This window comes from Tachysurus fulvidraco, chromosome 4 (genome assembly GCF_022655615.1).
Source record: "Tachysurus fulvidraco isolate hzauxx_2018 chromosome 4, HZAU_PFXX_2.0, whole genome shotgun sequence".
Lineage (NCBI taxonomy): Eukaryota > Metazoa > Chordata > Actinopteri > Siluriformes > Bagridae > Tachysurus > Tachysurus fulvidraco.
In genome coordinates, this window is record NC_062521.1 from 30,716,721 (window position 1) to 30,740,482 (window position 23,762).

General features: G+C 43.8%; 1 protein-coding gene and 2 long non-coding RNA genes across 3 annotated transcripts in view; all 3 read left to right on the forward strand.

The window, feature by feature from the left end:
* The window catches only part of LOC125141039, a 30,153-nt gene extending 12,415 nt beyond the window's left edge, over positions 1-17,738 (forward strand). Inside the window, exons 4-5 of the long non-coding RNA XR_007140381.1 lie at positions 14,498-14,594; positions 15,689-17,738. This is a non-coding gene — a long non-coding RNA (uncharacterized LOC125141039). The remainder of the gene's footprint in view (positions 1-14,497; positions 14,595-15,688) is intronic.
* Positions 1-23,762, forward strand: part of LOC113646501 — a 201,010-nt gene that overhangs the window by 86,532 nt on the left and 90,716 nt on the right. The window lies entirely within an intron of this gene.
* On the forward strand, positions 21,971-23,552 carry LOC113646515. Its single transcript, XR_003441473.2, has 3 exons — positions 21,971-22,253; positions 22,485-22,534; positions 23,094-23,552. It is a non-coding gene; the product is annotated as an uncharacterized LOC113646515 (long non-coding RNA).

Genomic DNA, 23,762 nt, shown 5'->3' on the forward strand with positions numbered 1-23,762 from the left:
AGTCCCTACTTCTACTTGGTTAAACTGTATTGTATTGTTACTGTTGCTAAGCCTTGTTGCTACTTTGTATATTGCTGGAGTCCTTAATATTGACTCTTTTAAGCTTTGCTAAACTTTTGAACTTTACTATGATCTCAGCCTGGCCTTCAGACTGGGCTTGCTCATTGCATACTTTAAGCCTTAGTTCCTCTATTTCTTATCAGGGCTACTCTCTTTTTTCCCTTAGATTCCCAACCTCAGAGTCAGCCAATTCGGCCTGGACACACCAGGTCACACTGGTCTACTCCCTATAGGAGGCCTGTTCCTGCTGAGGTCATGGCCAGTTATCGCCGTTATCACCTGCGTCATCTTACTCAGGAGTTATGCTCTTTCCTGGAACGACTGTATTCCCCTACACTCCCTGAGCATCCTCTCTTGCTCTCTCACATTGTACAGACGCCTCTGCCTCCTATCCTGGTGGATCAAAGGACACAAACTGATGGTTGTCCTCATGCTGAACCCTGCTGCCCTAGGCTGGCAACTCCTGCCTCTCCTCCTCGTATCTCATCTTCTCCTTTCGCCTATATTCGTCCTCTCTCTCCCAGTTTGGCTTGTTCTTCCTCTAACTCTGAGCCTGGTTCCCCAGGCTTTGTCCCTTCTTCTCCTTCTCCTAGGCCTGGGTCCCCAGACTACACTCCCACTTCTCACAGGCCTGATAGCTCTGGGTCTCATTATTATTATTAAGTTTATCTGTAATAAACTCCTTCTTTCTGAGTCCTGTGTGGTTTATTTGTGCATTAGTTATATACTACCTTAATCTTATTATGACATCTGAGCTCTATACCCATGTATCCTATGATACCAATCATAATATTCCTTAAGTATGCTCCCTTGGGGCGTTTCTTAACATATCAACAATTTTTCACAACATCATCCCCCCCCCCCCTTTAAGACTGTAAAGTCTCAACAAATCCTGTGCTGCAGTGATATCGATGCTTAACCAAAACATTATAGTAGAAACATATAACAATGAATAAATAACACGATTTTGCCCTTGACAACCACTGAAACATAAAAGAAAATAAGGGAGAATTAACCAAAAATTAAAACCAACTGAAAATTAAATAAACAAAACCACAAACCCACACATCACTTCCCCAACACACAACAATCCCCGCGCACATTCTCAATAGGGTGAACCAGGAGTGATCGAAAAAACCCTCTGAAGTCCAATACGAGGGAAAAATTCTCACTCTGCCCGCTTATAGTGCGACAGTGAAGTCGGTACCACCAGGATCACCGTTTTTTGCATTAAGTAAACACAAAGTACATATCTCGACAAGTAGTCCATGTGTGTGATGATAGATATTGTTCTTACTACCACCACCAATGATGGTTCTGATGCACTGACCGAATCCACAGCGGTAGCGGGATCCTTACGTGTCGGCCCTCGCGCAGGGCCTCCCAAATGTTTTGGAATCGATCGGCATAGCAGTCCTTGGCTGTGTCAGCAACTGCATCTGAGGAGCCCCCCCTCAATGAGGTGGGTCCCCTCCATGAGTAAATAAACATGGGCGTTCCGACTGTGACTGGTAGTCCCTGCCGTACAGTTTTGGTGTGGGATGTCCAGAGCTGATACCCACAAAAGAACAGAGTACAATACTGGTGTGTAGTAGTCTGCAGTGTGTGGGGGGAGAAAATGTAAGCATGTTTGTGTCCACATCCATAGGTTGAGGCAACGCAAAAGGACCGGCGTACTTCATAGCTGGGCACTTGCAATAGAAATTCTTTCTCAGGAGCGTAATCATCCATGTGATATGCATGGATCCATAATCCCTCTGGGAGGAACATGTCTGCGTGGTCTAGGATGAGTGGCACGGATCGTGAGTCTTCAAGAAGGGTGTACCATGTGTCAGTCGTTGGCAGCGGAGGGTATGTCAACCATGTGCGATGTGGTGGCACACCCAAATCAAAACCCACCCATATGTAATCAGACACGTCTATGTCCAAGGACAGCTGGAGGCATGTGTAGCAGCAGTCATGGGGTGAGGTGTCATCAACCCGAGAGGCGATGCCTCTAGGGTTGACTTCCAGCTGTCCACAGGTCCAGGGACGTCAGCCTGGGGCCCGTCTCGGAGGCAAGCGCAGCATGGCCCTGCACACAACACCCACAGAGAGACACAAACACACATACACAAAACAGACAACATACAAACAGACAACAGGACCAAGGGCCCCCAGTAATTTTTTTTCCTCAAGCACATTTACAGTATAGTCATAATTGCACTAAGAGTGTCTGACTATGGCCACCACCAATAGTGGTTGTGGTGTGATGAGTACATCCGCCGTGGCAATGGGGCCTTAATCTGATACTTATTTTGCAGTGAGTGCCAAATGTCTGAAAATGTCTGAGCATAATATGTCTTCGGCAGAATGGCCACCACCTCTGAGTCACTGTTGGCTGTGGCAGGAGGCGTGCTAGGGGTTCCGTTGCTCCACTGGTGTGGGTGGTCCAAATTGGATATCCGCAAAAGAATAGGGTGTAATACTGCCGAACCGTGCTCTGCTGAATATTGCGCGATATAAGGTATGCGTGTCTTGTCTTTGGTCCATACAGCAATGCCACCGGAATGCACCATCGGAGTTCATAGGCGTGAACATGTAGGACCAGTCTGTCCGTAAGACAGCAGTCCTCATCTGGTTGATGCCAAGCTATCCATGACCCCTCCTCGAGTATGATATCTGCATGTGAGAGAATCAGTGGGAGGCGTGCATCCTCCTGAAGAGTGACCCACTGATCCCGCGAGGATCGGGGCGGGTACGACCTCCAGGTCCGTTGTGGCTCTCTGTTGAGTTTAAGATATAGCCACCAGCAATAAGCAGACAAGTCTATCTCCATAGCCAACCTTCGGCATGAAAAACAGCAACCGAGGTGGGGGGCATTGGATGCATTGTAAAAGCTGTACGCTCAAGGCGGGCACATGAGTAGTGGCGGCGAGCAGGCTGGGGTGGAGGACGCGGGAACGGGAGACAATCCATTACTCTGTACACACAAGGACATGGGGGACATGGACAAACAGGGACAATAGACACAGACCATTAGGACAGCATACTATGGGTTTGTTTAAGGGCAATCAGTTCTCGTAAGGATCGTTATTGTTCTCGTCTAACAGTGGAAACAGGTCCGGTTTTGTGTCTGCGTCTATCATCTGTAGATCTGTAGTCTTGTCAATCAAAGCACATAGCAGAGGTAATACACAACAGGCGATAAAAGCTATAACTAACAGTACTACAAGAATCGTCATGCCTATGCGCATTAGTCCCACCATCCAATCTCCTGAGAGCAACCATTTGTACCAGGCGGGATCCGGTGCACCCGTGTTCCAGACCATCTGGTCCCTGTTTGCTTTCATACGGGTTAATAGCACGGATAATGGTCCCATACGACCCGTGTGCAGTGGGATGACGGTGCAACACTCAGTACCAATCATCACATACGCCTTGTTCTGGCCCACGCATTTGATCTATAGCAAATCGGTTTTCTACAGTCATCAGTGTTGTGGCGTGCAATTGTTCTGAAATGAGTCCTAAAGCAGCAATCGTTTGGTTGATGAAACGCTTCTGATTGTACCATACATAATTTATCCACTTCATACATAATTTATCCACTATGTGCTTGTACTCGTGGTAGCAGGACAGACCACATGGTCAAAGTGCTGTCTGAAAGTGCTCTGTGTTCTTCTGGGATGCCTACTGGCTCTCCTTGCCAGTCTATGTATATATGAGGATCCTCCGACCAGGCCGGGAGCACAGAAGAGTTAGTGTGCTCCACATATTTCGAAAGGTCTCTTCTAGCGCGTGAGGTGTGAGTGGGAGTTTGAGCCAGGAGACTGTCTAGGAGTCATTTAATGCCAGCACTGTAAGGCCCCCTTCTAGTATAACTGGGGCACATCTGGGGGAGCGTTTGGAGTGCTGTGCCATCCCCACAGTACCAAAAGATATCAGCTAGGGGCAGTGTGCCGAATCTAAGACTGGGAACAGTCATTAGCCCTGGGACAGGCGTCTCACAACCATATTCTGAAGTGCTACAAGGTGGGAGCACATTTACTATGGGATGATGAGCATCTAACGTGTCTTTACAGGCTTTCTTACGAAGGAATCCCACCCACACTGCTCCCTTCAAACGAATACATATGGGAAACTCTTGATTAGGTCACGTCCAAACTGTCATATCTGTTGGAACCGGCGAGGCCACTGGTTGGTATATACAGGATCTACTTATATTGCCCATCCACCTCGGCCCATGTGTCCTAGCTGCTGATCCTAACAGGCAGAGTGCAGGGCATAAATGTGTGTCGTTGTAGGGGGGGCTTATCACATTCATCCACTCCCCAAATGGGCATTATATAGGGAAGCTGTTTGGACCTATCATGACATACGACACAAGTACTGTTGGTGGTGACTTCATGGGCTGAATCTATCAGCCATTGGCGATACAAGTTGCCCCCGACAGCATCGGCCATCACATTATTCTGGGTGATACCTATTACTGCGACGTATTTCTAAGCTCGTCATAGTCCCCCTGAAGGGAGGTATTACGGGTACTGCACTTATTACTCGTGGCAAAGGAGCATTTGGCCCAGAAGTCTATATTGGCCTGACGGAACTGAAAACCAGAGTTCCATGATGGGACGTAGACTCATGCTTTTTGAGGCTCAACTAGTGTAGATCTCTGTAACGAAGAAGGATAAGTAGCTGTGGCATGAAAACTATAGTTCCATAATGCGTGGATCAGTCTGCAGTTACCGCCTTCTCTATTGCCTGCAGGGTGCCCCGTGACAATGATGCTAGTTGTTGGGTCCATTGTTATCTCACCCTCCCGCCTAACACGAATCTCTAGGGTCAGTGTATAGTGGGATGACGATTGGTTAGCCGCCCATTCTACTGGGTCAGGAACTGACGCTGGGAAGGGACCTGTGTAATCAAATGAATACATCACAAAATAGAGTGTATTGTTTTGTATTTGCTTTCGTGCACTAGCATGAGCGAGTAAACCTAAAGCGCATTTCATGTGCCCTTCTATGGCCGTCTCGGCCGTGCCGTTGTTAACTCCTGCCAATGTTGGATAAGACCTTTTCCCTTGAAAGATAGTTTGTCCGCTAATGGTAGCGGAACCTGTACCTACATCTCATTTAGGTCGAGCGCTTATCTGAGAATTGTTAAACGATGTCCAATCATTGTGGGTGTGGTTAGTCCCTACTTGTGATTCCTGAACCTGAGCATATACTACAAAGAACTCCTGCTCCCTGCTGGGCCTGTATACACTCTCGGGAACACGTCAACTAAGTTAACGAAGGGACCCACGTGTAGTGCCACTATCTCTTCCGATGACGAATCATCTGTGGAATCATCTTTTCGTGTGCGTGCTTTAACTCTGGCGTGCGTTCTAGCAGCTGGGCCTGTCAGCGGCACAGGACCATAAGGGTCATGCTCGTCCTCGTCGTCGGAGTAGGGTTGCCCTTCGAGTGACAATAGTCTTTTCAATAGACAATAGTCCAGTCTTTTCCTGACCTTGGAGCAGGCGTCTGTCTCGTTGACTGTTGCCGTGCCCCAGACATTCATGGTTGTTCTTGATCAATTGTTGTCCTTTTGACTTGGAAGGTTGCCTTGTGGGCTTTTTCCTGGAGGAGGGCTGCTGTGTCTGTGCTTGCTGCTCTGTGTCTGAGGCTGATGGTTCCTCCTCTGTGTCTGCAAGGGCTGTTGCACGACAACAGTGATTGAGGTGATACCAGTATTCCTTACCTTCAACCTTGACTGCTGTGTGGGTAGCTAACACCACTTTGAATGGTCCTTCTCTCCTTGGCTCCCTCCAATGTTTTCTCTTGAATACCCTGATGTATACATAGTCTCCTGGTTCTACCTGGTTAAGTGGCTTTTTTACCGGTGTTCTGTGTGTCGCCACGCCCACCTGAGGATACAAGAGTCTGTGTATTTGGGTTAAGTGCTTTACATAACTTGACATTTCGCCTTCCATTTGCTCCAGTGATGGGCCCTTATAGGGTCCTCGTGTATATGCCACAGGCATTGGTCTGCCTGTGAGCATCTAATGAGGTGTCAAGTGTGTTGTACGGTTTGTTTGTGAGCGCATTTTCATCAGTGCTAGTGGCAATGCTTGGACCCAATTTAAGTTGGTACTGTGGCATATTTTGGCGATTTTCTCTTTTAGTGTCCCGTTCGCTCTCTCTACTTTGCCTTGGGAGCTAGGATGGTACACACATCCCAACTTTTGTTTGATGCACAATGCCTGTGCAAGGGACTTAATCACTTTGTTTACAAAGTGAGGTCCGTTGTCTGAGCTCAGTAAATCTGTGATACCAAACCTAGGGATTACTTCTCTACATAGGAACTTAGCTACTGTCTTGGCATCGTTTCTGGCGCAGGCCACTGCCTCAACCCATCTGCTGAACACGTCAATTACTACTAGGATATACTGCTTCCCTTCCACCTTTTCTGCCATAACCACAAAGTCCATCATTAAGTGTCTGAAAGGGCCTCTAGGTTCTGGGATATGACCTATTGGAGCTGTAAAATGCTTTCTGACATTTCTTGCTGCGCACAACTCACATGTCCTCAAAGCCTTATCCACCATGCAAGCCAAATACGGAGACCACCAATTCTTCCTGATGGTGTCTATTATTACCCTTCTGTTACAGTGATCTACCCCGTGTGCTTCTTTTATCAGCATTGGTAATAATGCCGTGGGTGCTACCCACAATCCCTCTCCTCCTTATCCTTGAAAGCACCTCATCTTTCCCACTGCCCTAGTTCCCCTGGCCTAGCTGTCTCCTGAGTGTCCCTTATGTCCTCAATTGACATTATTTGTGGACGTCCCTCCGGCACCTCCCCGTTTAGGACTGCCATTAGGCACCTCTTACCTACTGCTGCTTTTTTAGCTGCTTCGTCTGCTGTGGTATTTCCCTTTGTTATTGTCGTACCAGCTGTCTTGTGGGCTCTGCATTTCACTATAGCCAATTTCTTAGGTAATTGTATGGCTGCTAACAACTCTGATATGGCTGGCCCATGGGTAATAGTTGAGCCATCTGCTCTCTGGAAGCCTCGTTGCTCCCATATTGGCCCAAAGACATGGCATACCCCATATGCATATGCAGAATCTGTGTATATCTTGCATAGCTTTTATCTCTGCCAATTGTGCTGAACATGGTTGAGGGACAATCACCTCACTAACCATCCGGTGTACATTTTTGACTAGATCATATTCTACTACTGCATATCCTGCTCTATTTCCATCATTTGTGCGATAACATGATCCATCTACGAAAAAGATTTGTTGTGCTCCTAGGAGTGGTTGTGATTCTAAATCTGGGCAAGCTTTTAGAAACTTCTCAGACTCCTCTGTACAGTTATGAGGTGTCCCGTCTCCGGGCAACACCATCCTTTCAGCTGGGTTCACTGTGTTACACCTCTCAATCGTCAATTCTGGTGCCGACAGTAATACATCATATCCGGTAAGCCTTGCATTGGTTATTACAAAGGCCTGACTTGTCAGTAATGCATGCAGTGCGTGTGACGTGTACAGGGTCACCGGGTGACCCATCGTAATTGTAGAAACTTTTTGATATGCAAATGCAGCTGCTGATATGGCATGATAGCACGGCGGCATACCCTTTTGAACATTATCTAGGGCTGTGCTGAAATACGCAATAGGTTGTTTTCCCATGCCTTGTTGTTGTTGCATCAGCACAGCAGATTCAAACCCTTGTTGTTCTGACACATATAGGTAAAATGGCTTACTGTAATCTGGACCAGCCAGCGCTGGGGCTGATGCTAGTGTGCATTTCAACATCTCGAATGCCGCTGATGCTTCTGGTGTCCATGTCAGCTGTGCATTGGGTTTAGTCTGATCTGCGGCTTTTATCATGTCTCTAAGTGGTTGGACTTTTAAGGCAAAGTCACATACCCACGGTCTACTAAATCGCGCCATACCCAGGAACGACAGCATCTGTCATACGGTCTGAGGTCGTGGTGCCTCGCGTATAGCCTGCACGTGAGCCGGTAGTATTTTTCGTGATGTCCCTTCTAGAACTCTTCCCAAATATATTACTTTTTTCCGGCAGAATTGCAGCTTTTCCTTACTGACTTTATGCCCATTATTTGCCAGGGCTTTTAGTACTTTTATTGGGTCATTCAAGCACTGTTCCTTTGTTTGGCTACAGATCAGTAGATCATCGACATATTGAACCCTAAGATTTTCCATCTGTAAATTTACCAGATCTCTAGTCAGTACTTGATTGAATATTGATGGACTCTCACAGTACCCTTGGGGCAACCTCGTGTATGTGTATTGTTGCCCCCTATAGGTAAATGCAAACAAGTGCTGAGAGTCAGGGTGCAGAGGAACATTGAAAAAAGCTGAACACAGTTCGATTACCACCTTGTTCCCTCTGGAATGTTTGATAACAAGGTGTGTGGATCTGGGATCACTGGGGTCTCGGCTACCACTATTTGATTAACTGGTCTCAAGTCGTGGACCAATCTCCATTTGTCTGAGTTGGGCTTTCTGACCAGAAAAATTGGAGTGTTGCACTGACTCTTTGTGGGGATCAAAACCCCTGCTTCCACTAGCCCTTTGATAGTTGGTCCTATTCCTTTTTCTGCTTGTTTGGACAATTGGTATTGTCTCTGATAGGGTAATGGAGTATTGGGTCTAACCTGTATTTTTGCTAGCGCTTCTGATTTGACTAATCCTACATCTGTTGCATGTTTAGTCAACAACTGTTCAGGGACTCTAGTGAGTGCTTCTTCTACTTCTTTCTCTGTCAGCTCTTCCTCATCTGCCATTTGTGGCATTTGTACCTCCACCTCCACTCTCACTTGTATTTTTGTTTGCTGACTTACTAGCATGGTAGTAGCTACTACATGTTCTATCCCTACATAGTCTATTTTCAAAAACTTTCTGTCTTCTGACACATGCATCATGGGGTTCCTAGTTGTGTCCCATTGTGTTACTCTTTCTGCATCTTTCATCATAGGCCCTAAATCTTTTGACTCGAAACCTTGCCCAATGATCAGGGAGATGTGGGAGACTGCATCCTCAACTTGGTACCACCCTTGGATCTGTTCTGGGAGCATGACATACGCAGCTACTCCTTGTTGGCCAACTATTATGCTGTTTATGTTAATGACGAATTTTCTTCCTTCTAGTCTTTCCTCCCACAGTGATGCATACTCTTCATCCTTCCCCCCCTTCATCATATTTTAGGGTACAATGCCATGGTTCTCTAGCTTCAAAGCAATCTGAACGAATGTGGTTCATCCATGGCTTCCATTCAAAGTATTCCTGCCATATCTTTGATGCATCTTTGTCTTTGATTTCCATCCAATATACCTTGTCTAATTCTGTTATTTCTTCTTCTTGGCTTACCTCTAGGTACTGTTGGGCTAGCATCTCCAGGAGTGTTATCCACACCCCTGTTGGCCCACAGTGTATTTTGGCTCCTAACTTGCAGAGTACATCTCGTCCAAGAAGGTTAGCTGGAGTATCCAGAGAGTACAGTAATGGTGCTTGGACCACTATTTTTAACTATTCCCACTCCTAAGGTGCTACTGTGCAGCTGTAGGCATGATTGGGGAGGGTACTCCCCCACCCATCATGCATTGAATCCCTTTGGGTTTTTGTTTCAACACAGCCAATTAAACCGACACTCCTCTCTCCCTAGCTCATCTTCTGCTTGTGAGTGTCCCGGGCTTTTGGGCAGTCCATCTTCTCGTCCTCCCCTTCCTTTTTCTCTTGCTGTTCGCTCTCCCATGAAAAGTGGGCATATTGTTCTTCACCCCTTCTCCCAGCCCCCCCCCCCCTCTTCCATTGACATTTGTCGTATAATTCCTTTAACTTCTCCACCAGTTATTTCCAGTTCTATTTCTCGCCCATCATTTTCTGTTGAATGATCCTAGGAGCTATGTTGTCTGAGGCTTTCTGCCCCTGGTAGGGTCTCCCAAGGCAAACAGGTCCTAGGTAACAGGCCAGACAAAGAGCGGTTCAAAAACCCTTATGAAGAAAGTTAAAACAAGATCCGTGACGTCGCCCGGTATGGTGCAACCAGGGCCCCACCCTGGAGCCAGGCCCGGTGTTGGGGCTCGCATGCGAGGCCCTGGTGGCCGGGTCTTACCCCACGGGGCCCGGCCGGGCTCTGCCCGAAGGAGCGACGTGGGGCCGATCTCCTGTGGGCCCACCACCTGCAGGAGAAACCGTAAGGGGCTGGTGCAATGTGGATATGGTGGCAGTCGAAGGCGGGAGCCTCGGCGACCCAATCTCCGGACACGGAATCTGACTCTAGGGACATGGAATGTCACCTCGCTGGGGGGGGGGAGGAGCCTGAGCTGGTGCGGGAGGTTGAGAGATACCGACTAGAGATAGTTGGGCTCGCCTCCACGCACAGCTTGGGCTCTGGAACCCAACTCCTCGAGAGAGGCTGGACTCTCTACTACTCTGGAGTTGCCCGCGGTGAGAGGCGGCGGGCTGGTGTGGGCTTGCTCATAGCCCCCCAGCTCAGCAGCCATGTGTTGAAGTTCACCCCAGTGAACGAGAGGGTCGTTTCCCTGCGCCTTGGGTCGGGGAGAGGTCTCTCACTGTTATTTGTGCTTATGGGCCAAATGGCAGTGTAGAGTACCCGACCTTCTTGGCGTCTCTGGGAGGGGTGCCCCGACTGGTGTCTCCGTCGTTCTACTGGGGGACTTCAATGCTCACGTGGGCAGCGACAGTGACACCTGGAGGGGTGTGATTGGGAGGAATGCCCCCCCCCCCCCGAACTGAACCCGAGTGGTGTTCTGTTTTTGGACTTCTGTGCTAGTCACAGTTTGTCTATAACAAACATCATGTTCAAGCATAAGGGTGTCCATCAGTACACTTGGCACCAGGACACCCCAGGTCGGAAGTCGATGATCGACTTTGTGGTTGTTTCATTTGACCTCCGGCCGTATGTCTTGGACACTCGAGTAAAGAGAGGGGCGGAGCTGTCAACTGATCACCACCTGGTGGTGAGTTGGGTCCGATGGCAGGGAAGGAAGTTGGACAGACTTGGCAGACCCAAACGTACTGTGAGGGTCTGCTGGGAACGTTTGGCAGAGTCTCCTGTCAGAGAGATCTTCAACTCTCACCTCCGGCAGAGCTTCAACCAGATCCCGAGGAGTCCGAGTGGACCATGTTCTCCACCTCCATTGTCGATGCAGCCGCACGGAGCTGTGGCCGTAAGGTCTCTGGTGCCTGTTGTGGCGGCAATCCCCGAACCCGGTGGTGGACCCCAGAAGTAAGGGATGCCGTCAAGCTGAAGAAGGAGTCCTATCGAGCCTGGTTGGCTCAGGGGACTCCGGAGGCAGCTGATAGTTACCGGAGGGCCAAGCGAGCTTCAGCCCGGGTGGTTCCAGAGGCAAAAATTCGGGTCTGGGAGGAATTCGGTGAGGCCATGGAGAAGGACTATCGGTTGGCCTCGAAGAAATTCTGGCAAACCGTCCGGCGTCTCAGGAGGGGGAAGCAGTGCCCTGCTCACACTGTTTACAGTGGGAGTGGGAATCTGCTGACTTCGACTGGTGACATCCTCGGACGGTGGAAGGAGTACTTCGAGGATCTCCTCAACCCCGCCAACATGTCTTCCATTGAGGAAGCAGAGGCGGAAGGCTCGGTTGTGGACTCGTTGATCCCCCAAGCTGAGGTCACTGAGGTAGTTGAGAAGCTCCTCAGTGGCAAGGCACCGGGGGTGGATGAGATCCGCCCTGAGTACCTTAAGTCTCTGGATGTTGTGGGGCTGTCTTGGCTGACACGCCTCTGCAACATCGCGTGGCGGTTGGGGACAGTGCCTCTGGACTGGCAGACTGGGGTGGTGGTCCCTCTGTTTAAGAAGGGGGACCGGAGGGTGTGTTCCAACTATAGGGGGATCACACTCCTCAGCCTCCCCGGAAAAGTCTATGCCAGGGTACTGGAGAGGAGAATTCGGCCGATAGTCGAACCTTGGATTCAGGAGGAACAATGCGATTTTCGTCCTGGTCGTGGAACACTGGACCATCTCTATACCCTCACCAGGTTGCTGGAGGGTTCATGGGAGTTTGCCCAACCAGTTCACATGTGTTTTGTGGATCTGAAGAAGGCATTTGACTGTGTCCCTCGTGATGACCTGTGGGGGGGTGCTCTGGGAGTATGGGGTCCGGGGCCCTCTGTTAAGGGCTGTCCGGTCCCTATATGACCGGAGCAAGAGTTTGGTTCGCATTGCCGGCAGTAAGTCAGACTTGTTCCCGGTGCATGTTGGACTCCGGCAGGGCTGCCCTTTGTCACCGGTCCTGTTCATTATTTATATGGACAGGATTTCTAGGCGCAGTCGGGGGCCGGAGGGAGTCAGGTTTGGGGACCACAGGATTTCGTCTCTGCTTTTTGCAGATGATGTTGTCCTGTTGGCTTCTTCTAATCAGGACCTTCAGCATGCACTGGGACGGTTTGCAGACGAGTGTGAAGCGGCGGGGATGAGAATCAGCACCTCCAAGTCCGAGGCCATGGTTCTCAGTCGGAAAAGGGTGGCTTGCCCTCTTCAGGTTGGTGGAGAGTTCCTGCCTCAAGTGGAGGAGTTTAAGTATCTTGGGGTCCTGTTCACGAGTGAGGGAAGTATGGAGCGGGAGATCGACAGGCGATGCGGTCGATATATCGATCTGTTGTGGTGAAGAAAGAGCTGAGCTGCAAGGCGAAGCTCTCTATTTACCAGTCAATCTACGTTCCTACCATCACCTATGGTCATGAGCTTTGGGTCATGACCGAAAGGACAAGATCCTGGATACAGGCGGCCGAAATGAGTTTCCTCCGCAGGGTGGCTGGGCGCACCCTTAGAGATAGGGTGAGGAACTCAGTCACTCGGGAGGAGCTCAGAGTAGAGCCGCTGCTCCTCCACATTGAGAGGGGTCAGCTGAGGTGGCTCGGGCATCTGTTTCGGATGCCTCCTGGAAGCCTCCCTGGGGAGGTGTTCCGGGCATGTCCAACCGGGAGGAGGCCACGGGGAAGACCTAGGACACGCTGGAGGGACTATGTCTCTCGGCTGGCCTGGGAACGCCTCGGTATTCCCCCGGAAGAGCTGGAGGAAGTGTCTGGGGAGAGGGAAGTCTGGGCATCCCTGCTTAGACTGCTGCCCCCAAGACCCGGCCCCGGATAAGCGGTAGAAAATGGATGGATGGATGGATGGATGGATGGCATTTTCTGTTGGTAGCACTGGTTATATACCATGATACCTGGGTTTGTAGTGTTCATTTTAGGGTGGGGGTTGGAGCTGCTCCACACATTCACCTGGTGGTGGGGCTGTCGCTTTCTCTTTCTCCTGTTCTTTCTCCAGCTCTTCTCTCAATTTTTCCCCTCTTCTTCTCTTTCCTTCCTGTTCAAACTTGTCCACTATCTCCCATTTCCTCATCGTTTTCTCTTTATTTTCTCTTTTCATTTCTCCCCAACACTCTACTCTTTCTTTTATCTTTTTACACTTTCCTTCATCAAACATTCCTTCTTCTGGCCACTGCAGCTCTCCCTTTGTCCACTATCTCATATACTTTTTGATTTCTTTTTCAGCATCTTTGTGCTTCATTGTTATAATTGCAGCTGGAGTAAACAAGCTCTTTTCCTTCTCCATAATGCACCCCTGCCTCGGGGTCACTATTGACCACTTTAATTGAACTATTATTTTTAATTTATTTTACTATTATTTTAATTGAACTATTATTTTTACTGTCAGTCGCGGTTGTACCGGATCTTTCCTAGTTCGTTTCTCAAGAGGATTTATTTTATCTAGGAGAATGGATATTGTAAACCCCCTTTCCCACTGCACCAGACGCTTTTCCACCGACACCAGTGCCTATCAGGTGCCTATATATATATATCTAATATCCAGCCCCAGCACGGCTTTAACGTGACTGATTCCTCCACATTATCCTCAAGATTCTTCTGATATTGAGTGGAATCCATGCGACCCTCAACTTTAACCAGATTCCCACTACCGGCACTGGCCACACAGCCCCACAGCATGATGGAACCTCCAACAAATTTTACTGTGGGTAGCAAATGTTTTTCTTGGAATGCTGTGTTCTTTTGCTAAGTACTTAAATAAAAAAATGGAAAGGGTGCCAAAATTTATGCACCTGTCTAATTTTGTTTTGATGCATATTGCACATTTTCTGTTAATCCAATAAACCTCATTTCACTACTGAAATATTACTTCAGTGTCCTTCAGTTATTTGATGGATCAAAATGAAATTGCTTATCCAAACACCCAAATATTTATAAATGAAAATCATGGAAATTGTCAAGGGTGCCTAAAGTTTTGCATATGACTGTATGTATTCATGTATTTATTCTTATTCTTGTTTTTAATTCTTATTTTATATATATATATATATATATATATATATATATATATATATATATATATATATATATATATATATATATATATCTTTTTTCTCTTTTGTTTCTATATTTCAGTAAAGCTGCTTTGTGACAATGTGAACCTCCCCTGCTCCTGTCGAAACTAATTTTTTCCAGCATGACCAGCATGATTGCTCCTATTCTGACCTCAATGGTAAGACAGCCTGCTTTTGATGTTAGTTGACATTTTGGTTTAGTGCCTGTATTTAGAGATGATGAAGGTGATGCTTACTTTTCCATGTTTGAGTGAATAGCCACAGTATGTGAGACTGGCCTAAAGGGTTGTGGACGCTGTTTTTGCAGGTTGCAGTGTAAACTGTCAGGGAAAGTACGTGAAGCCTGCTAAGCTCTAATTCTTGAACTGAGTCCATAATATTAAATTGTTAAGGCTACTGTTCTTTGCAAAGTTATAAAAGCTTCATTAATACAGCCAGCCAAAACTATGTTGAGCTTGCTTGTGAGAAATCCATCCGGTTTAAGAAATGGTGTTCTGCAAGTGGTGTGCAGACTTTTAAACAAGTCTTGTCTCTCTGACCGGTAAGTCATACATTTAAATGAGCAAAAGATTGATGCATTGTATGAATTTGGAGGTTGGGGGATTGGTGCAAAATATTTTGTGAAATTTTGACACACCAAAGTTCTGTAGGTGGCATCTTTTTAATCAGTTTTTAGCAGTACATAACTTGGGTAATGAGATACTGTTTACTTTTAATTAAAGTACTTGAATACTCATGCATGCCCAATTATGCCATGTTTGACAGGTGATCCGGTGTCTATCACAGGAACACTGTGTGTAAGGCAGGAATCACTGGATCTTTTCACACCTTGGTGCAGTTTAATGTAGCCAATCCATCGACTAACATGTGTTTCCAAGTTGTGCTGACATTTTCAAAAGTGTATGATTTTGAGATTATGAAAGTCGTACTGTACGTCCTCAGTTGACTGCGTGGAAACCAACTGGTGTCACAGAAGCTACCAGTTACTTTTTCTCTATTTTTTATTTATTTATTTTTTCCCCCCACCTGTTGATATGGCATTTAAAAAAAGGGCCCACATTTGGCACCCTTACTGCCAGGATACAATGAGTACTAAGCAAGCATGTGAATCATATAAGAAAAGATGCCAACAGTCCACAACTTCTAAAAAACTACTGCACCCTTCAGAGCTGTTGGCATGGGAAATTGAAACAAGTTCAGAGATTTCTAGATTTATATTACCAATAATGATTTTGGCTTTTACTCTCTACAGTGCAATGGACAGTGGGCTTATAAAAGCCTAGCACAGGTCTTTGGTGGAACAAAAATCTAATTTGAACATGAAAGTGGCCATGAGCAATCTGGCAGACTTCTGTCTGTATGAGCTAAACTGCCTATCAGCTGCCTAGTGAAGAAAACTACACTAAGTTATGTATGTAACCCGGTTCACTGAGAAGGGATGATGCTATGGGAATGCTTCTTTTAGGAAGTTGCCTCTGAAGCTCAGTGTGCACATGCCAATTCAATGGCTCGATAAGGACATGTGACAAAGTGATTATGCACCAGCAAGTCACAATACTCCAGCTTCTATTTGTCTGAAGGAAGCACGAGAGGATGAGAGGCCAGCGATGCAGAATCTCGTTCCCTTCTCAGTAGTTCCCTTTCAATTGAACTCGATGCTGCATCAGGGTTGACGCTAGGTTCAATACCGATGCTGCCACACACCATTTGTTGACTGTGCCAGAGGTCATGAAAGAGCTTGAGCAGACTGGAAACTGAACATCAACAGCCCTGCAGGACCTGGAACCCTGGAGTTGGGTCCAGGACCAGGTTATAGAACCTGATAAAGGGTGCTAAGAGGACCAACCCACCTTAAATATAATCACACCCCTGGCCAAGGCACTGGACGAGGCGATACCCCTAGTGGAGTGAGCACTGATCCCGAGAGGTGAGGCAAGACCGCATGCCTCATAGGCCTGAGTAATGGCCTCCACTACCCAGTGTACCAGGCGCTGCGTGGAAACCGGATTTCCACTGTTCTGAGTCCCAAAACAGACAAACAAGGATGACGAGTTAGATGAGCGATAGACATAAGTCCTCAAGGCCCTTTCTGGACAAAGCAAATGCAGAGCAAATTCTAGGGATGTGTGGGTGATCGACATGGCCTGAAATTCTCACAGTCTTTTAAGAGAGGCCAAGGCTAGAAGCATAGCCATCTTCAGGGTCAGAAACTTCTCAGAGGCTGACTTCATGGGCTTAAACTGGGCTTCCAGCATCCCCTCCAGGACCACAGTGAGGTCTCAGGAAGGAAGGCGCGGTCTGCAGGAAGATCTCAGCCGCCTGACACCACAAAGAAAGCAAGAGACCAGAGCATGCCTACCCAAGGACACCTCGAGGACAGGTTTGTTGTTCAAAGCTATGGCAGCCATATACACCTTTAAAGTAAATGGGCACAAACCCCGAGAAAAGCAAGACTGCAATAACTCCAGCACTGTACCGACACCTACAGTGGTGTGAAGAAGTGTTTGCCCCTTTCTGATTTTTGTATATTTTTGCATGTTTGTCACACTTTAATGTTTCAAATCATCATTATGCGTTTTGTGGCATAATCTCCTGTTAAGGCCGAAATTAACTTAAATTACACATTCAGTTTCGATCGTACAGATAAGAGCAATACATCAATTGAATCTGTGAAGGGTCTACTTTTATATGCATACACACATAATAACAACAAATCACTGTCCTTTTGTAGAATAAAGAAAATATGCAGAGTGCGTTCTCTGCCATCTCGGTCTCTGTCATCACTCTTCACAGATACATAAATAAAACAACCAGAATCTCAGCGAATACTTGCCTCAAATACAAGATAAATATATGCATGGAAAGCTTGAAATGTCTACTTTTAAATAAGCGAATTCAAGTCAAAAACAAATAATCTATTTTTATGTAATCCATAAGAAAGTAAGGAGTGGTCCGGTTTCTCCTGTTTCGCCTAATTATAGCTAATGTGTTCCTGCCTCCCTCTGAGCGCGCTGTTCATATGCAAATGAACTGAGGGTATTCAGGTAATCACATGCATGCCCCCGAGACACAGGAATGACTCGGTACATGAAATCCGGACCTGTGTGCTTGGAAATGCCTTGGAAATGCCAGGGAGGTGATGTTCACTTGTGTGTTCAGCTGAAAAGGAACTGTTTCCTAGAGTGGCACAAAGATGTATAACTGTATAATTCTGAGTACTATGTGACAGAGTAGGTTAGTGGGCTTCTACAAACCTTACACCCTTTTTTATCGTTCAAAGTTTTGCCCTGATTGTGTCTTCTGTGTTATTACTAACTTCTAAAGTTATTTTGTGTAATAGTTAAATATTCTAAATAAACTACAAACAAAAAATATACATATTTATTTTGTTCTCACATTCTTTCTTGTAACTCCTCTCTCAGTCACACACTTACCCGAAAGGTTCATTATGCAGCTCATTAGGGCCTTTGTCTTCACAACAAGTAAGTTTTCTGTCTTAACACAAGTAAAAGATAACATACTGTAAGAAAACTCAACATGAATTTTTTAAATGAAGATTTTTATTATTAAGGGAAAGTAAAAAAGTGTTTGCCCCCCTGTTAAAACATAACTTATTTAAACATAATTTAACATTATTTAAACCACTGGGGCTGTTCCTTCTCTTTTCAAAACAGCTGCTGTAACTCCAATTCTAAAGAAACCAGGTTTGGACACCAACAACCTTAATCATTTTCGTCCTATTTCTAATCTTCCTTTCATTTCAAAAATTTTGGAAAAAGTTGTTGCTGCTCAACTTCATATCCACTTGTCTGGCAATAATCTATATGAACAATTCCAATCTGGTTTTCGCCCATTTCATAGCACTGAAACAGCTCTATTAAAAGTCACAAACGATTTGCTTAGAGCAGCTGATTCTGGTTTACTATCCATCCTCCTTCTCCTTGATCTGAGTGCAGCTTTTGATACAATTTCCCACGATATTCTTTTAGACAGGCTTTCCACTATTGGCATCACCAACACGCCTCTGAAATGGTTTCATTCATATCTCTCTGATCGCACACAGTTTGTTCAACTAAAATCATTCACCTCTTCTGTAGTTTCCGTTACCTCTGGTGTTCCCCAGGGCTCTGTTCTTGGCCCTTTGTTATTTATTACTTACCTTTTACCCCTTGGTCATATTTTTCATAAACATCAGGTTAAGTTTCATTGCTATGCGGATGACACCCAGCTCTACCTTTCCACAAAACCACATTCCAAACTCCCTCCATCTGCTCTTTCTGATTGTCTCATTGACATAAAATCATGGTTTTCAGCAAATTTTCTTAAACTAAATAGCAATAAAACAGAATTTCTCCTTATAGGCACAAAAACTGTGCTTAACAAATTTTCTAATTTTCTTATTTCCATTGATGAATCTCTCATAGCTCCCTCATCTCAGGTTAAGAGTCTTGGTGTCATCTTTGATAGTACCCTTTCTTTTACCTCACATGTAAATAATGTTACTCGGGCTGCATACTTTCACCTTCGAAATATCAATAGGCTTCGTTCCTTTCTCACCACTCAATCTACCACCACTCTTATTCACAGTCTAGTAACCTCCCGGCTTGACTACTGTAATTCTCTTCTTATTGGGCTTCCTCACAAAACCCTTCATAAGCTGCAACTCGTTCAAAACTCTTCTGCCCGTATTATCACTCGTACTCCCTCTATCCATCATATTACACCTGTTCTGGAACAGCTACACTGGCTTCCCATTAATTTTCGTATCAAGTATAAAATTCTTCTTCTAACATTTAAAGCTATCCACAATCTTGCACCTTCATATTTTCTTGATCTTCTTCATACTCCAAAACCAACTCGCACTCTTAGGTCTTCTTCTTCCACTCATTTCATTGTTCCCTCTGTCCGTCTTGTAACGATGGGGAACAGAGCTTTCAGTTACTCTTCACCTCAGCTCTGGAACTCACTTCCATCTGAGCTCCGTAATATTGATTCTCTTTCATCATTTAAATCTCAGCTTAAAACTCATCTGTTTAGTTTAGCATATTCTAGATCATGATTTGTAATGTTGGTCCAATTTTTTTTTCTATCTAAGTATTGTATAACTATATTTTTTGTTGTTTTTCTTCTTCTTTTGTACGGTGACCTTGAGTGTTAGAAAGGCGCCTTTAAATAAAATGTATTATTATTATTATTATTATAAGGTTTATCACACATGAGTTCAATTTCTCTAGCCACACACCTGATTACTGCCACACCAGGTTGGAATCAAGAAATCACTTAAATAAGACCTGACTGACAAATCATGCTGAGATCCAAAGAAATACAGGAACAAATGTGAGAGAAAGTAATTGAGATCTATCAGTCTGGAAAAGGTTATAAAACCATTTCTAAAGCTTTGGGACTCCAGAAAAACCACAGTGAGAGCCAGAACTCAAAACAGCTTTACAGAAGTATGGAAACAGAAGAGGGAGAGAAAAATAAATAAATAAATAAATAAATAATAATAATAATAATAATGAATAAATAAATACATAAATACAATTAAGGTTTAAAATTAAATATATTAATTTAAAATACTACATATCTACCTATCCCTACAGTATACCTAATGAGCAAGTCAGAGACCACAGTGGCAAGGAAAAACTCCCTGAGATGATAAGAGGAAGAAACCTTGAGAGGAACCAGGAACCTTGAGAGGAACCTTTGTCTTCTCATGTGTGATTCACAGTAATATTCATGATAGTTGACGAAACCTTGACCCCATTAGGTCATCGTAAACTTTTCAAAAAGTTCAGCACAGACCTGATTATTAATAAAGACCAGACCATACAGCTGACTGACACAACATTGGTTGAAGAACGCATGACAGTCCCCAGGTGTGCCTCTTATTGCATTCTGATTAACACATACTGACTTCTACCTGTTTCTTGTTTTAAATTTAGACTGAATTTGAATTTGTCTGCCTGCCTCTCTAAATAAATGGTTAATTGCATCCAACTCTCATGACTTAATAAAATAAATCTTTTATATAAACAAATTAAAGTTTTTCCATATAAAGAGGACTTTTTTTTAGCAACTGCCATATAGAAATGTATCCAATCACCCTTTTATCTACAAAATCTTAGAAAAGGTAGAACAGAATTTCAATAGGTTTAACGTATTAACTTCTGTTCACTTCTGCAATTTCTATTACTACAATTCTGACCTGCCTGCACCCTACCTTTTAATTACATATGCTTTATTATTACTATTACACACTAAGCAGAAATGACAGCCTCAGTTGTAATTTATAGTGGCAGCAACTGAAAATTACAACTGAGACTTTCAATTCTGATCAAGTTGTAATATATGTATATTAGGCTGGTGATTGTTGTGTTCATTAAGTTGTGACAAACACCAAGATTAGGCTGGTAAAATATGGTAAATTACATTACGGCCTATGAGATATGTAACATGAACATCTCAGTATTTCTTTGATGCAATCATGACAAAAATGCATTCTTAAAGAAAGAGTCCATGCTTTGGGATCCATGCCACAAGAAGTGAAGCTGTTGTGAGGCTTTACCTAGTGTTAGCAGAATATTCATATTAAAATGCTCAAAGGGTCAAAAAGGGAATATGCTCTTTAGAACTGCTTATACCATAGTGTGTGAATGTTTGTGAGAGATTAGGAGTGTGTGGAGGTGAGTGTGTGTTTGTATGTTTGTATGGCTAAAACACAGAAAAAAGGTGTAACTTTTGTTCTACAAACAAAACATTGGGTCATGGAAGACGCTAACAAAATTCCAGTACCGGTGACTCATTTTTCAGGTACGATGGAAGGTCTGACCTTTGTATTGTAAGTATTGTTATGTAAAATTGTGACACAGCACAATGACACACATTTGGGTGTGACAAAGTGTTTCACGTCAAGAGGCCTGTTCGTTTTATTTTTTTTTACATTGTTCATTGTTTTTTTACATTTCTTGTATAACTTCATAATTAAATCAAATCAAAGACATACTAAAATTGGAGAAATCTTAAGCCATTTTATTCAGTGAATTGTGGTTAGCATTAAGAGTACATATTTATAATAGCGATGAAAAGATTCTCTACTAAAGAGACACATACATACAAAATGTATGTATAAGGATACTGCTACTGTATAAAGATACTACTGATAATAATAATCATCAAAATTATTATATAAATTGTTTAATAAATAATGTCTGTATAGATCATACAGATAAAGTCACTTGACACCACCTAAATAAAGACTTAAACATTTCAAGTACTGAATGTGAATTTAGATATCTAATACATACTCAGTTTGTATAATTATGGCTTTAATAAGAAGGTGAAGGACAATGACCACTTTTAAAATGCATAAATTTTATTGTCTTAAGGTCACTGTTACAGTAGTAAATTTCCTGATTTGTGTGATTAACATATTTACTCAGTTTTATTTCTGATAATAATCTCTGCATTACGAAACACATCCATTGTTGTTAAGTTGCAGGAAAATAGTCATTGTCATAAAAAGGTGAAGACACCTGTTGAGCTACACCTCTAACCACTAAATAGTGGCATAGCACAATGACAGACACCTTTGGGTGTGACGAAGGGTTTTGCGTCAAGAGGCTGCAGATTGTTTGTTTGTTTGTTTGTTTTCATGAGCTACACCTCTAACCACTCCTAATAAAGCCTGCTTACACTTCGGGTGAACCAATTGTCATGACAGACTCTATTCTCATTAAGGCTATTACTGACAGAGTTACAGGGACAAATTTTCAGTGTTTAAATTTGACAGTCATGAGTTTCAAGAATAAAACAAGGTAATGTAGCTCTTTTTTATTTATTTCATATTGATTTTTATATAGTTCATGGGAACAGACTTGTAAAATAAATATAACAGAAAATAAATTAAGAGGATTAAATGTTAATCTTATTATTATATTCATTAGTTAAATATATTATAGATTCTGTTAATATTTTAGTTGCTAAATACTATTTTACACATATAATACAACTAAAGCTCTGATTTTTGTCTAATTCAATATCAACAGGTTTGATTTTTCTAAATATGACAAGATCAGTTTTGCTTATCTCACAATATGTAAGTAAACCTGATATTTTAAGATTGAATGTGTATCTATAAAATATTTACAAAACAAATACAAAAAGTGTCTGCAAATATTATTATAATTTATTAAATTAATACTTTATCTTAATAAATAATAAATCATACTTATTTGTCACAAACAAATGTATTTTTTCAAATTTGAAACATGCAACAATAGGATGTGTGTGTGTGTGTGTGTGTGTGTGTGTGTGTGTGTGTGTGTGTGTGTGTGTGTGTGTGTGTGTGTGTCAGTAGAAAAGAGTAATTAAATTGATAGTCACATTTAATTGTGGTATTTCTATTTCATTTATCATTTTACACTTATTTATATGTATATCACTTTTAACAATTCACATTGTCTCAAAGCGGCATTGCATAAGAATAGAAGCAGGTTTTAATGTAATATACTATGTGAATTCTCTTCATACATTAACTGATCTAATGAATGCCAGAATGTAAGAGAGTTATAGATTTTATTTTCGACTTAATGCAAAATTACACGACCGAAACTTATTTCAGTAGATTAAATAATTATATTCTACACTTGTAACAGTATGTCTATGGCTGGGGCTCAGTGCATACACAGCACAAGCACAAACAACAGCAGAAACAACTACATCTATACTGAATAATGCTCCAACAAGTACGATTCTGGATTCAACAACTACAGAGGATAAAACAAGCCCTACAAATGTAGCATCCACTACATCAACAGAATTTACAAATACAAATATGAGTACAACTCAAGATACAACAAGCAAGGAAACAACAGAATTAACCACCTCAGGTTTGTACACAACACAACCTACAACACCACCAACATCAGCAGAAACAACCACATTGACAACGACTAGCACCCCAACAAGTACAATTCCTGAGACAACCACTGCAGCAACTGAAGAATCCACTACATCACCAGACACTTTTACAACTGAAACATCAACTACAACACCAACAGAATCTGCCACCACAACTATATACACAACAAAACCTACAACACCACCAACATCAGCAGAAACTACTGCAGTGACAACAACTCCAAAAACTGAAACATCCACTCCAACACCAACAACAGAATCTGACACCACAACTCTATACACAACAAAAAATACAACATCACCAACTTCAGCAGAAACTACTGCAGTGACAACAACTCCAACAACTGAAACATCCACTACAACACCAACAATAGAATCTGCCACCACAACTCTATACACAACAC